We start from the raw sequence: 15663 nt of genomic DNA on the forward strand, positions 1-15663 counted from the left end.
ATCTTTCTGTGTGGAGTTTGCATGTTCTCCCCGTGTTTGCGTGGGTTCCCTCCGGGTACTCCAGCTTCCTCCCACCGTCCAAAGACATGCAGCTTGTGGGGATAGGTTAATTGATTAATACAAATTGTCACTAGGTATGAATGTGAGTGCGAATGGTTGTCTGTCCCTGTGTGTTGGCCCTGCGATAGACTGGCGACCTGTCCAGGGTGTACCCTGCCTCTCGCCCTATGACAGCTGGGATAGGCTCCAGCGCCCCCTGCGACCCTGAAAAGGATAAGCAGAAGCGGATGGATGGATGGAAAACAAATAAATATAATTAAATAAACAAAATTAAAATTAGAACACAAAATAAGAGCCTCAATACAATATACAATTAAACATGAGCATTTTTTAAAAAAAACTTTTAACAAATAAAGTTACTTTATAACCTTAGAAAGGTTTTATATATGTTGACAATACCCACTACACTTGTAAGGTTCATAGTTTGTTTAAGTTATACTTTTCTATGCTTTTTGTCAATTTTCAACAAATGACTCATTAAGTTAATTCAGGTTTTTGAGCTATCGTGTTTACAGGCAGAATGACACTCAATCAAAAACAAACCTGATGTGATATTCAGTTTCATGATGAGGTGAAACTGAATATCAAAAGATAACTACAGCAGCTTGAGTGGTGTGGAGGGAAGAACTCACCGCTGCAGGGTCAAGGAAAGATGTTTGTGTGAACATTTTTCAATTTTAAAATAAGCTTTTCAGCTTCTACAAACATCTGGGAACCCAAATGCTGCAGTCTCACATGCATGATGCAGAATTTCAAAACACACAAAATATTTTTACAGCATCACAGGTCTAGAGACTTCAGCTGGCTCAGTTTAACTGTCACACTCCTAATACAAGTACATGATACATGATTTGGAATTGTCTTTTAGCCAAAGTCTGAATGTCAACAAACGTTTGCTGCTGTCTTGTGACAAAAGGGTTAACTGCAGGTAGCTCTGCATGTTGGATTTGGCATTTTTAAACCAGATGCAAGCTCGATGGGGATTTGTGTCTCTAGCTGGAAGTGAACCAGCAAACTTTCACTTTTCTCTCTTTAAAGAACTGTCTGTTTCCATTATCTAGTAATCACTGTGTGCAGATTGAGTCCCCAGCTGTCTCAGGGGGTGCTGCTGGAAGAGGTGAGCGATGCAGTGTAGTGTATGAAAAGAGGGAGGTCCTCCAGTATGTGGAAAAATATTAGTGGAGAACTGAAAGCACAAGAAAATCACAACTGAATGAGTCAGTTTAACCAAAGTTCCTTTCACTATTACTCTGAAATTGAGTGCAAAGCAGTATATATGGAAAACTAACACAGGAAACACCTGACGTGCTAAAGCCTCTTTAAAGATGTTTTACAGCATCTGGTCACCTTATCCTGCTGCTCAAGTTTACTTTTAACACATTAACCAGTGAAAAGGTTGTACAGCTTATCCTTTTGTGGACTGAGTAAAGAGGAAATGTATACTGTCTAAGACAGTGTCAAGTGACCATCGAGAAAAGAGTTGCATTCCTTCTCTTTTCTTTTTCTCTTGTTCCTCATTCTCACTCCAGCACTTACAGGAACACTCCTATGACTGATTTGTTTTTTTGCAGAAGAAGTAGGCAAGGAATTACTTAGCATTCTTTTATTCATCTGTTTTACCTGACTTAATCCTGTAATACAATGGTATGTTAATAAAATGTATGAATAACATTTGAAATTGGTCTTGTTTTAAATAATCCCAGTCAGGCTACACTCCTATATTTTATTAAGAAGTGTGGCCATCAAAAAAACATTGGAGCACAGGTTTAATTTAACTCAACTTTTATAAAGACAGAAGTAGACACAAAAGTGAAAAACCATGGACATTAATTGTAATGATAATGTGCATGTCAAATTACCTATATTTTCAAAAGTAGTCATATTACAAACCAAAAAAATAACATAATGCACATGATTATGGCAAATACTGAAAACACATGAGAACCTTTGGATATTATAAAACATATTATGTGTAACTATAAAAGTAGACAAGAAATCATAGGGACCCCGGCTTATTAAAACGTAAAATTCATAACTGTAGCCTAAATAAAAGCAAAAGTTGAAAAAAGAATTACTTACTAATACTATATTTTATTAAAATATCCAATTAACTGGGTATATGTCATCTGACGGCAGATGTTTCATGTTGGTTGAGAATTTATTTTCGTTATCTTGCTCCAGAATGCTTCCAGCAAGTCTTGAAACTTGACAGAATTACAGCTGGGAACTTGGGAAGTCATTTATGAATCTCTAAATCCTGTGTGTCCAACTCCAGTCCTCGAGAGCTACTCTCCTGTAGCTTTTAGATGCATCCCTATTCCAATACAGTTGAATCAAATGATTGGATTACCTCTTCAGCATGCCATCAAGTTTGGTAAAGGCCTGGTAACAAGCCATTCATTTGATTCAGGTGTGTCAGAACAAGGACGCGTCTAAAAGCTGCAGGACAGTAGCTCTAGAGGACTGGAGTTGGACTTTCCCCCACCTGGAAGTTGTGTTTCTATGACCTCTTATCCTGTTGTCAACTCTGCAGTCTTGGAGTAACCAGTCTCTTTCTTCTGTAGTGTCTCTGCAATGCCTAAAAGTCTACAAGAGTAACTTGCTTGCATAACATAACCATAACCTGGCAAAACATCTCTGACTTGCAAACCTGCTAGTCAACAGTTTTGATTAAAACAGTAGATGATAGTTAAAAAGGTTAAATAAGACTCCCAGTTTGATACTAAAAAGTAATAACTCCTAAAATGGCACATTTTTGGGAAACAGTTCAGTTAAGTCATGGAAAATTCCAAGACTTAACTGAGATTTTGTAATGTGTGAAAGACTAGTGCTTTTAATTACACACTATACAAAAAGCACAGGTTTTGAGGCTTCCTCTTATTTGGTGTGAGGCAGAGCCTGAGAGCGAGCGTCTCAAGATCAAGAGCTGCTCAGCCTCCCTAGTCACTTAGTTTCAATTCCTATAAGTGTATCCATTAATGCTGTCAAGAGCACCCACAACACGTAAATACTCATCAAAAAAAAGGCCAACATCTCAACAAATTCACTCAAGTCCTGTACAGCCAGATGTGTTGTTATATTTTATCTTCTTTAGGTTGATGTGTTGTAAAGTTTCTAGGTGTCCAGAGCCTGTTCATTGAGCCTGAAAGTAAGAAAACTAGTGCATTAATTAAAATAATTCAATTAAAGTGTGATTTATATCCACAGAACATACTCACTCAGGAGCAGTCTTGTTTCTCAAGTCCACAACATCATAGGGGTGATGGTCCTGCTTTTGTGGTTGAAATGGCTGAATAGTGGAGTAGAGAGTCTCTGTTTTATTCTTGGACAAGCAGATTTCACTGTAGTCAGGTTCCTCCTCTGTCAGCGGAGGTGAGAAGCTTTCATACTTGAAATCAAAGTGTAAGTGATGCAAAACAGAACAAACATTTCAAATTAAGTGGTGAAAAAGAGGAGTGGTAGGATTAAATGTGGAAAAGACTGTCCCTATACAGAAGCAAGATTATTAAATGTATTTTTTTTACCGTGAGGTTCTCCATTGTTTCATTTCCTGACCTCTGTTTTCTGGTCAGTGAAACAGATGAATATAGAAACAGGTTAGTGTGTGAACTTGAGATTGAATCTGGTTGATGTGAGAGACAAAACATTGATGTTCACCTGATCCACCAGCAGACAGTGAGAAGTACTAAAAGCAGCAGAGCAGCAGAAACTCCTGCAGCTGCTGGTGTCCATGTACCTGTGATACTTTGGACAGTGAGAGTCTTTGGAGCAGAGCTGATATCTTTGTTGGTTTTCACAGCACACGAGTAGCTTCCTGCATCCTCCCTGCTGACTGGGTCTAGGATCAGATGTTTGTTCTGGTTCTCTCTCGGGGTCAGAGGTCGACTGTTCAAGTTCCAAATGTAGTTTGTGTTGTCAGTCAGAGGACAGCTGGTGCTGCAGGTCAGTGTGACTCTCTGACCCTCTGTCACCACTGCAGAAGGACTCATCTTCACTCTCAGCTCTGAAAGAGAAACGTTGGTCAAAGAAATCTCTTTTATAGCAAATCTCCTCTGTGGCTTATGCATTAAATGTGAATTGTGAATAAGAACAAAATGATAAATGAAGTGGTTCTTATATAACACTTTTCTACTCTATTTTGAGCACTCAAAGTGCTTTACACAACTTGTGCATTCACCCATTCACACTTTTTTTCTACCATTTCTCAGTGCTTCATAACTAACATCCACATATATTCATACTCTGATGGATGCATTGGAGAGCAACATGGGTTTAGCATCTTGCCCAAGGATACTTGGCATGCAGACTGGAGCAGACTAGGATTGAACCACCAACCTTCCAGTTAGTTGGTGACCTGTTACAGCCACCCTGTAACATATGATACATTACACTGTATTATTATTTTTTTTAAACTAAAATGAAAACAAAATGCAGAAGCAGTGTGTTAAAAACTAGCAACATTTTATGATTATAGTATAGTAGCAGGTAGTAGCAGTAACATGTATAATAATTGTACAGAAATAAAGCTGACTACTTCATGGATTTCCCCTATCGCGAGTTAGTGCCTGCCTTTTGCTTAGTATTTTTTGGAATAAATAGTGGCCCAGGATACAGGAGGAACAATGCAGTTTTCGTCCTGGTCGCAGAACACTGGACCAGCTCTTTATCCTCTCCAGGATACTTTAGGGTGCATGGGAGTTTGCCCAACCAGTCAACATGTGTTTTGTGGACTTGGAGAAGAATCAGAGAATCTCATCTCTGATTTTTGCAGATGATGTGGTTCTGTTGGCCTCATCGGGTGAGGGCTCCAGCTTGCACTGGAATGGTTCGCAGCCGAGTGTGAAGCAGCGGGAATGAGGATCAGCACCTCCAAATCTGAGGCCATGGTTCTCAGCCGGAAAAGGGTGGAGTGCCCACTCCGGGTCGGGGATGAGTTCCTGCCCCAAGTGGAGGAGTTCAAGTATCTCGGGGTCTTGTTCGCGAGTGATGGGAGAAGGGAGCCGGAGATCGACAGACGGATTGGGGCTGCAGCTGCAGTAATGCAGACGCTGCACCGGTCCGTCGTGGTGAAGAGGGAGCTGAGTGTAAAAGCGAAGCTCTCAATTTACCGGTCGATCTACGTCCCTACCCTCACCTATGGCCACGAGCTGTGGGTAGTGACCGAAAGAACGAGATCGCGGATACAAGCGGCAGAAATGAGCTTCCTCCGAAGGGTGGCTGGCCTCTCCCTTAGAGATAGGGTGAGAAGTTCGGCCATCCGGGAGGGGCTCAGAGTAGAGCAGCTGCTGCTCCACATCGAAAGGAGCCAGCTGAGGTGGTTCGGGCATCTGACAAGGATGCCTCCTGGGCGCCTCCTGGGTGAGGTGTTCCAGGCATGTCCCACCGGGAGGAGGCCCCGGGGCAGACCCAGGACACGCTGGAGAGATTATATCTCTCGGCTGGCCTGGGAACGCCTTGGTATTCCCCCGGATAAGCTGGAGGAGGTGGCTGGGGAGAGGGAGGGAGGTCTGGGCCTCTTTGCTTAGGCTGCTGCCCCCGCGAACCGGCCCCGGATAAAGCGGATGAAGATGGATGGATGGATGGATAGTGGCACAGATATGCCATGTGTTGTTGTTTATCTCAGGTTACATTTGAATGAACATTATGCATAAGTTTCTATGGTCTCACATCTGTCCACTTCTAGGTGCTACCAGCTAAATCTAAGCTTAATCACTCCAACTCTCCCACACTGTCAAACTGTGCCATCACTGGTCTTGTCCAGTCACCTTCTCCAGGCCAATCAGCATTCATGCTTCATACATTAAATTTCATTGCACATCGCCTCTGTCAGTGCGCCCCAGGGCAGCTGTGGCTACAATGTAGCTTGCCATCGCCTGTGTGTGAATGTGTGTGTGAATGGGTGAATGACTGAATGTAGTGTGAAGCGCTTTGGGGTCCTTAGGGACTAGAAAAGCGCTGGCCATGCAGGCCATTTACCATTTACCATATCTGTCATTCTCCTTTGCAAATGCCTTTGCATAACCCACCCCCCCTGCATCTCTAACACTCAAGCACCCAAGCTCCATTCGAGCCACCTTCTTCACCTCTACAATCAGAGTCTAGGCTCTGATACAGACTGAGCAGCATTATTCTGAAAATTTTCACAATTTGTACATGCAGTTTTTTGCAGGTTAGTGAACCTCTGCCCATTTTTACATGTAAGAAACTCTACATGTTCTTTTTATTTCTTATTACAGACCTGTTGCCAATGAAACTTAGCTGCAAAACTTCCTCCAATTTGCTTTACTCTTGCCCTGTCCCAACATTTTTGAGAAACATTTCTGGCATCAAATTCATAAGAAAAATATATTCTTATATGCTTGATTTGTTTTCTGTTTTATATTGTGTGATTTTTACAAATCACTGCATTCTGTTTGAATTAACTCAGATTTTATAATAAAGAATAATATAGCAGAAACATTTTTGCCTGGCTAAAATAGTTTCTTCTTTTTTCTTTCCTAACTGATCATACTAACATCAGAACATGCATGGGTGAAAAACATGAAGACACTATACAGGTGTCAATAGAGAATTGTATTTGTTCAGTCAGTATAAGCTTTTAATGATATAAGTTTATTTGTGATAGAATGCTGCATGATGATCTTTTCATTGCTCAGAACTGATTGTTCTTTATGAAACGTGTTCTGATATTTGTATCTGAATCTATCCACAGCGATAGTAAGAAGTTGAACAAGCAGTTCTGACCTTGTGCACACACACACACACACACACACACACACACACACACACACACACACACACACACACACACACAATCACATATGCACATGCTCATGTCACTGAACGAATGTATTAATTCCTGTTGTATAAATAAAGAAAGCAGACGGTGACAGAGTGCAAGTCCGTGAGTGTCTCTTACGTGTAGGAGCGCTCTGTCACTTGTCCTCGCAAGTAAAGACAACTGCAGTGTTTGTGTTTTCTAACTCAAGTGTCTCAGCTGAAGAATTGCGGGGTGATTTTAAGAAATCCCCTGTCAACAGGAAATGCAGAGTTTCTACCTCAGGTAGTGTTTAGAAATAAAATTAAGTCAGCATTAACATAGCATAAACATTTTATGAGTGGGTGAGAAGGTGGTTAGCACTGTTGCCTCACACCTGGTTCAAATCCAGGCTTCAGTCTCTCTGCATGCTGGAGCTGTGTCTGTGTGCGCTCTCTCTGAGTACTCTATCTCACAAAGACATGGGTTTGGTCAACTGATGAAATTAAGCATAGGCATTATGTATTATGCCTTAATCAAGATATGTCAGAAGTACAATGTGTCTGTGAAGGTTCTCAGTCATCCAGGTCATCGTAGACAAAGGAGCTTGCAAAGAAAAGCGTCTGGACTTCTTTAAGTTGCTTGAAGACGTTTCACCTCTCATCCGAGAAGCTTCTTCAGTTCTAAGGTCAAATGGTGGAGAGTCCCAGATATAAACCTAGTGGGAGTAACCCCCCACAGAGGGACAAAGGACCCCCTGATGATCCTCTAATCGCCTGAGCCAAGGTGTGAAACTGGGTGTGGGTCCCAATCAGCCAGAGTTTCGGGTGTGTTCATTGTGAAACCTGGCCCCACCTTATCATGCGAATTCCTGAGGTCAGATGGCCAAGGATGTGAGTGGGCGTTAAGGCGTCTGGGAAGGGATCTTGCATTTACGACACCAACTCTCTGCCATCTATAATCCAGTTTTGAGATCCCTTCCCAGACGTGAGTGGGCGTTAAGGCGTCTGGGAAGGGATCTCAAAACTGGATTATAGATGGCAGAGAGTTGGTGTCGTAAATGCGAGATCCCTTCCCAGACGCCTTTGACTCAGAAGTACAATATTTTCCTTTTTTGCACTTAAAACATCACTGTAGTATGGCTAGTGCATATATAGTGCAAGATTCACAAATACACAACAGTGGCAGTAAAGATTAGATGTTTATAGTTTTACTGCTGTTTACATTCACTGCCACTACCTTGGATGGGACCTTGAAACTTGAAAATGGATATGCAGAAGAAATGAATGGCTCGAGAAATCTGATGATTGCATCATGCATTTGGTTGGATCTGTGCGATGACTTACATTACATATGTAAGACACAGTTGAATGATGGCTCTTCATATTCTTTTGTAACACAACATGTACCTATTAAGAGCTAGTAGGTTTGAAAAATATAATATTTTTACTCTTGCTTACTGACAAACCATAATTACCTGTGACAGTCAGAGTAACTCCAGGAAAATCAGACTTCTTCATTTTCTGTTGTGATGGTGAACCTGTATTCTGCTGAGTCATCTCTCTTCAGCTTCTTTAATCTGAGGATGTGTTGGTTCTTCATCCTGTCATCATACTCCACATGATCTGCATCCTCAGTCAGGTTCCTCCTGATGTCCTCCTCAGCATTTCTCTTGACTTTATACCAACATTTAGACTGTATCTGCTGGTAGTCAGGATGTGAGTATTTACTGGAGATGTTGACTGAAGATCCTTCCAGAGCACAGATTCTGCTGTGGACATAATTCAACGCCCAGCAGGAATCATCATTAACACCTGAAATATCGATAAGACACAGATATTTTAACTGAATTTGTCAAATCAGTTTATTTATATTATATATTTAAACATAACAGATGTTGTGGGTCGGCTAACAACTGACAACAAAGTACAACGCAACAACTAAAAAGTACTTTAAATTACTGTAATAATTAGTGATAAAAATACAAAATCAACTAAATAATTTATAAGAATAAAATAATAACATTAAAAATATATAAATCAGGAAAAGAAATATATTCAGGAAAATGAGAGACTGAGTTACTCTTGGCTGAGACTGAAAAAGCTGAGCAGAAGTCAGGAGATGAATACTGTTAGTATCATAGATGAGCAGATCTGAAGAGGGAGATGAGTCCAGAGTTTTGGATCTGCAGCTGAGAATTGTGATGTGATCACCAACATTTACAAAATAATTTATCACTCATTAATGATCAAGAAACTGACCTAGTTTCAGTCATTGTGGAAATGTACAGTTTATGAGGTTGGGGAAAACTGCAGTGAGCTGAGACTCAAGAAGTCACTTAGATGAATGACGAAACGTTTCTCCTACTGAAAATGCTATGTCCAGATGAACAGAATGAACCGTTTTGGATTTACTAGTGTGATGACTAATAGACTTAGTATTAATTGCAAGAAGGGGTGATAATATTTTGAGAAACAAAAGCTTTAGTTCTTTGAAAGTTGAGAGACAGTAAGTTTACTCACAGACGTCAGCAGAGCGCACATCCTCAAGACCTTTTACAGCACAAGACAAACTGTCTGGCTGAGAGATGGAAAACTGAATTTGTTTTCCCTCCTGCACTGTAGGCTTTCTGTTCTCATACCACACAAAGGAAATCAGAGGCTCAGTCAGAAAACAGCTGCTGTTACAGGTCAGTCTGATGTGACCTCTGTGTTCAGCAGGAGTCCTCTGGACATGAATTTCTGTTGGGAGATGATGAACACATTTTCCACCAGTTCATCTCTGTCATGTCAAATAAATTAAGAAATAAAAATGAAATTTCAAAGTGCAGTTTGTCCAGAACTTCACCTCTGGGATATGTGATGGAGCAGGACTCGTCCACTGATGTCTGCTGAGAAGAACACATTCTCCCTTTAGCATAGGTCACACTGAAGCAGGTCTCTGTGATGGAACCTGAGAAAAACCAACAACTTTCCGTAAATTCATTAGAGTCTGAAGAGTAAAGTGTTTGTGTTTAACATCTCATAACATGATGAGGAGGTGTCCATCATGACTCACCCACAGAGACTTCAGGGGCTCTGAGATGCTCGTAGCCTTTGACAGCACAGGAGTATGTGACTGCTTCCTCACTGCTGAGCAGCTCTTGGTACCAGGGAGACCAGTCCTCATAGAGAAACTCTCTGTTCTTGTACCAGATGTAGGCTGCAGGCTTTTCAGTCAGAGGACAGCTGCTGCTGCACATCAGTGTTACTGTCTGTCCCTCTGTGGCAGGAATCACCTTTACCTGCAGCTCTGAGAGGTCACATGACCAACATGAATACACTGATCATTCATAAACTCATTCATTTATGATGCATTTGTAAAAAGAACTGTACCTGTAACTTGGAGATGAATTCCACTTTGTTGGCACTTTGATCTGTCAGCAGTTTTAATGCAGCAGTAAAAATTTGCATCTCTCTCTGTCAGATTATTGATTGTTAGAGTGAAATTACTCTCTGCTGACATGCTGTACTTTACATGTGTTTCCTCTACTGAGAACATTATCTTGGAGACAGTATCGTGTCCAGTGTACCAGCCATTTCTTGCAGTGGGATGTTGATGTGAGCAGGGCAGATTCACTGATGAACCTTTCAAGGCACAGATGCTGTTTGCTTTTCCCTGAACACCTTTAACACAACATGTGATTAGAAAACATGGTGAACATTTATGCTAACTTTCTTTTCTGTGCTAATCTGTGATGACAGCATGTTACTGTGAAGGATCACAATCTGGTGCTTTGATACACTTGACAGTTCAGAACTTCAAAACAAGAAAAAATCATGTTAACAGTAAATCTCTTAAGTGAGTTTTTTTTTAGGAAATTCACTTTAATTTAACTTCTGAGAAAAACTTGTAACTTTCTGCATCTTTTTCTAGATTCCAGAAACATCATCACAGTCATCATGAGGAGGAGAAACAAATTATTCCTACCTGACAGACACAGAATGAAACCCAGAAACAAACATCCAACTTCTGCCAACAACATGGCTGCTGTAGATTTTCTCTTCTAATCAAAAAGTTGATTATGTGAATATAATTTAGTCCTTGCTATGACTTCTGTTAATATCAAAATTTATAAAATATCAGAAATGTGAATAAATGTTCAAATTCATGAGCTGTCTAAGAGGAAAACCTGAATACAGAGCTGATTTCAGCGTGTCTGCAGGACAAACACGTTTTAACACGACCAAAGTCACTTCCTCTTTTATGATAATTTTTTTTTCACAACAGAGCCCTCTAGTGAAGAATGCATGTTTGCAGCAGCTATTGGACTCTTACTTTTGAATTTATAGTGGGGTTTTTTTGTGTATTGTCACACTTCTTGTCTTTGTTATTTTTAAAATTTACAAAGCATCCCAATTAAATATGCTACATGACCACATTTCATTACATTTTCATCAAAAAACCCAAAGTTGTTACTATTGGCAGAGTAACAACAATGGTGCGGCATTAATGGTTATTGTGGTGCAGAAAAAGAAACTTACCAGAACCACTAACAGGCGTGATATTTTTATTTTTCAAAATATCATTTCATTTCATTCATCTGTAAATATACTTCAGTAAATGAGCAGTAAAGGTAGTCTATTGCTATATATAATAAATACATGTGTGTTTTTATATATTACTAGTATACTCACCTTTGTAAAGTCTAAATTAAAAAAAATCAGACCAAGCAGATTTACTTATAAAGATGCAGTGACTGGCCTATATTAGTATACAGAAATAGAAAAAAGAAAAAAAACGATTAAATTTTTTTTTATAACACATCAAATGTCTTCACTGGGTCTATACTTCATCCATGTTTGGACGAGAGAGAGAGAGAGAGAGAGAGGGGGGGGGGGGGGTATTATATGAATGGTAGCAGTGTGAGCCTCTAAAAGCTGTGTGTACTGTTCAGTAATATTCGTACCCTCTTTTACTCTGTTTTATTCATATTTTGTGGGAACCAAAATTTTCATTCATTTTATCTCAAATATCTTTAGTGTTTCTCTGAATTTCAATTTTCTATCACTGCTAAGATGGAGCTGTTTTCAGGTCGTGATTAGGCAGGAATCACCTTTACCTTCAGCTCTGAGAGGATATGCATTCATCGGTGTGATAATCATAAAATAATCACTGTTTGCAAGCATCATACTGAAACAATGAGTTTAACTCTCCTGTCCCAGCAGTGTTCTTGGTTGTTTCTATACTTGTTGCAGTAGTAAATGTTTGCATCACTTTCTCTCACATCCTTGATCACCTGTGTGGGGAAGCCATCAGACACGCCCACGACCCTGGTTTCGTCTGTAGAGAACATACTTGTTGCCCTGCTTGTGCATAGTGTACCATTTCCAGTTGGACTTTGCTTTATCTGACCTTTTAATCCATAGATGTTTTAGATGTTTTTTGTGTGTCCAGTCATCCCTTTACCAGAAACTTTCATTAGCAGACATCAAAGTTTTTAAATGAAACAAAGAAGTGAACCTTAAAGAACATGTATGCTTTCCTGCTTACATGTTCTAAAAGCATGGCTCTCCTCAACCTTCTCCTCATCCTTCAACTTTATTCAGAAACATTGATGGTACAGCTGTTTTTGTATGCCTAATCACTGTCATGACAACAAGGTAGGTTGTTGTTTTGTAGGTGATGACAGATGGCGTTAAGTTATTATATAAAAATGTCCTTCCTTCTTTAGAAGGAATTCATCTTAGTAAAAGAAGAAGAGGACATAGCGTGACAAGAAAGGAACCTTGGTACTGTATGAGGAGGACAGCAGTGGGACAGAGAGGGTGAGGCTGCTGGAGGACATGTATCAGAACAGTAAAACAGAGGTGAGGTGTGTGGTTGGGGTGAGAAATGGATTCAAACACAGACACACACACTGTAAGACTTGGCCCTAATGTCTCCTCAAATCGCACACTGAGCACTGGCTCCCCACCGGGCTGTGTGCTGAGCCCCCTCCTGTATTTTCTCTACACCCACCACTGCAGTTCGACCCACAACAACAAACTCATCATCAAGTTTGCTGATGACACCACAGTAGTCAGACTCATCTCAAAGGCAGAGGAGGCAGACTACAGAGAGGAAGTCCTGAAGCTGGCAGCATGGTGTTCAGAGAACAACATGCCAGTGAACACTAAGAAAACCAAAGAGGTCATTGTTGACTTCAGGAGGCACAGCACTGACATACCTCCCCCTTTACATCCACGGGGACTGTGTGGAGAGGGTCCACTCCTTCTGGTTCCTTGGTGTCCTCATCTCTGCTGACATCTCCTGGACAGATAACATCTCAGTGGTCATCAAGAAGGCCCAACGTTCGTCGGGGGGTTCCCCAGGAGCATCTTCCTTGGGTGGCTCAACCCGGGGTAGCGGTCATGGCCTATTAGGGGCTCTGTTGGCTCTTAGGTGACGGTTTCCTCGTGGCTGCGTGCAGCATGGCTAGGGGAGGGTCTGTGCTGACGGACGTGGGTTACTGACCTGGTAGCCTGGCTGCCCCTGGGTGGGTCTGGGACGGGCGTGAGGTTCTGGGGGCGCTCCGTCTCTGGGCTGGGGCCCTGGCTGGGCCTCGGGGGCTTGGGTCCTGGTTGGTATGTTGCTGGGGTTGTGGGCGGGTGGGTGTATGGGGGCCCGGCCCTGGCGCAGGGTGCTGCCAGTGCATCGAGCCACCTGGGGGGCTCTTCAACTGGTGGGGGGGGTGTTACACCTTGCAGGAGCTCTCCTCTCTTCAGGAACTCACTCTGCAGGAGGGGGAGATATAGGAGAGGTGGAGGAAGATCTCAGCCTGGGCGTCTATTGTCTTGTGTAGTCTGGAAGATGAGTGGATGACGGGGTGGGTGCAGTTTTCTCTGTGGTGGGGTCAGGTGGGCTGTCCCGGGCTCTGTGGGGCTGGGCGGCGCTGCTGTTCTGGGCCCCGGTCCGGATGGGCCTGGGTCCCCTTTCCCTGGCGGGTTGCGGAGTATGGAGGTGCCTACTGGGTTCAGCGGGGGAGCTGGCCCCAGGGAGGGGTCACTTGCCCCTCCCTTCCTTCCCTCCCCATCTCCAGCTGCCTCCCTCTTCCCGTTCCACCACAACCACCCACACATGCAGGTCCTTCGGGTAAAGGTGTGTCACCAGGGTGCAGGGGAGGCATCCCCCCCTCTGTCCCCTTCTGGCTTCTTGTGCCTTAATTTTATCTCACAACTTAGACATTCACATTACTCACACTCTCATAACACATACATATAGGATCTTGGGGGTGGGCACGCTACACGGACTCCAAAAGACCATCAGGGTGTACACCTCACCCCTGGCGTCGTTGCCCACCTCTCAATTTTAAATACAGACACTGAGGGCTATCAGGAGGGACTATGCGCTTACCTGCTGCTCTCTGGCAGGTAGCTCTATGCCCTCCTGGGTTTTAAATGCACCTTAGAACACACATGCATCAACACTACATATGAGTGGGCGGAGGGAGGTTTTGGAGTCTTCTCTCACCCCCATTCTCTGCGACCTGCTGGAGCGGGGGGCCGGGAGGAGGAGTTGGCCATCCGACTGGGGTCTGGAATGTGGGGCCTCCCTGCTGCTGCGGAGTCGGGACGGTCTGCTTCTCGCCACCGCAGGGAAAAAGGGTAACACCACCTGGGTCTGGGTGCAGTTCCCCCCTCCAGGGGCAAAGGTACCTAGACCAGGTTCTTAGAGTACGCTTGGGGAGTGTGATCATGTGTACAGTGTCTCTATATGTCTGTCTCCACGTTGGTTGAGTGTGGAGTAAGTGCATATGAGAGCATGAGGGTGGGAATGGATGTTTGTATCTGTGTGTGCCTGTTTGTCTGTGTCCATATGTCAGGTCGGGTATCAGACGCCACCTCTCTGGGGACATCTCAGGCCCTCTAAGGTATGGAGGCCTATCACCCACCACCACTTCCCCTGCCAGTGGCGGACGCCCTCAGACATCAGCGCGTTGGTGGTTCTTTGTGTCCGGGGGTGGGCACCCAGGTACACACCGGCTCACTCCTTGGTGGCTGCTTATCAGGGCCTGGAGCCTGGGGCTCGCTCGGGCCACTTCGGGGGTGGGGTGCCCTCGGCCTCTCGGCCTGGGGTTCAGTCACTCTGGCGCAGCTGGCTGCCGGCGGAGCTCACGGGCACATCACTGCAACCCCCCCTGGCTTCTGCTCCGCGGCTGCTGAGTGAGCCCTCATCTGGGACTCTCCTCAGCTCTTTCTGGGACAGTGGCACGGCTGCCCCTCTGTTGGTCTTCCTTGGTCTCTTGTGTTCTGGGGGCCTCTGGATGTCTGGAGTCTTGATCTCCTCCATACCTGCTTCATGCCCTGGAGGACGGGGCTGTGGCCCCCCCACACCCTCTAGCAGATCATTACATGAAGGAACCTTTTAAAAACAAACGTGTTCATGCTCACAGGTGTACACACGGGTGCTCACACACACAAACGACACCCTTTTTGGCTCCTACCTCAAAGCACACTGTGCGCTGTCGATATTACGTGCTGCACAATAATGTTTAATATTTAATATTTACTGTTATATTCCCATATATCATCGTGATGTTGTTTATTGTATTGCTCTCGTTTTCTTCTGCTTGTTTTCTTTTTTCTTTCTCAACAGGCGATCCAGGTGATTGATATATGCATTTTTTTTTGTGTGTCTGCTTATTTAGTTGGTTTTTGGGTTTTTTTTGCCCTTTATCCCCATCCCTCTTCTCCGCAGTTTTTTCCCCCTCTTCCTTTCTCCCTTTTCTTTTCCTCATTAAAGTCTGTCCCGTAACTAGCAAGTGAAAATAAAAATAAAAATAAAATAAACAATAAAAGGTGAATCAAATAGACCATTACGGCAAG

The 15663-nt window shown here is 43.1% G+C and overlaps 1 pseudogene across 1 annotated transcript; it reads right to left on the minus strand.

The window, feature by feature from the left end:
* Positions 1 to 1459: 1459 nt before the first annotated feature.
* LOC146572178 (uncharacterized) lies at positions 1460 to 11018 on the minus strand (annotated as a pseudogene). The gene is made up of 10 exons (XR_014892662.1): positions 10787 to 11018; positions 10192 to 10482; positions 9875 to 10108; positions 9665 to 9769; positions 9340 to 9558; positions 8295 to 8631; positions 3718 to 4063; positions 3585 to 3624; positions 3279 to 3448; positions 1460 to 3202 (listed from the first exon to the last, which is right to left on the minus strand). The product of XR_014892662.1 is annotated as an uncharacterized LOC146572178 (transcript).
* Positions 11019 to 15663: the final 4645 nt, after the last annotated feature.

This window comes from Mchenga conophoros, linkage group LG6 (assembly GCF_057382185.1).
Source record: "Mchenga conophoros isolate Kocher_MC1m ecotype Shallow Benthic linkage group LG6, M_conophoros_male_GT1.1, whole genome shotgun sequence".
Lineage (NCBI taxonomy): Eukaryota > Metazoa > Chordata > Actinopteri > Cichliformes > Cichlidae > Mchenga > Mchenga conophoros.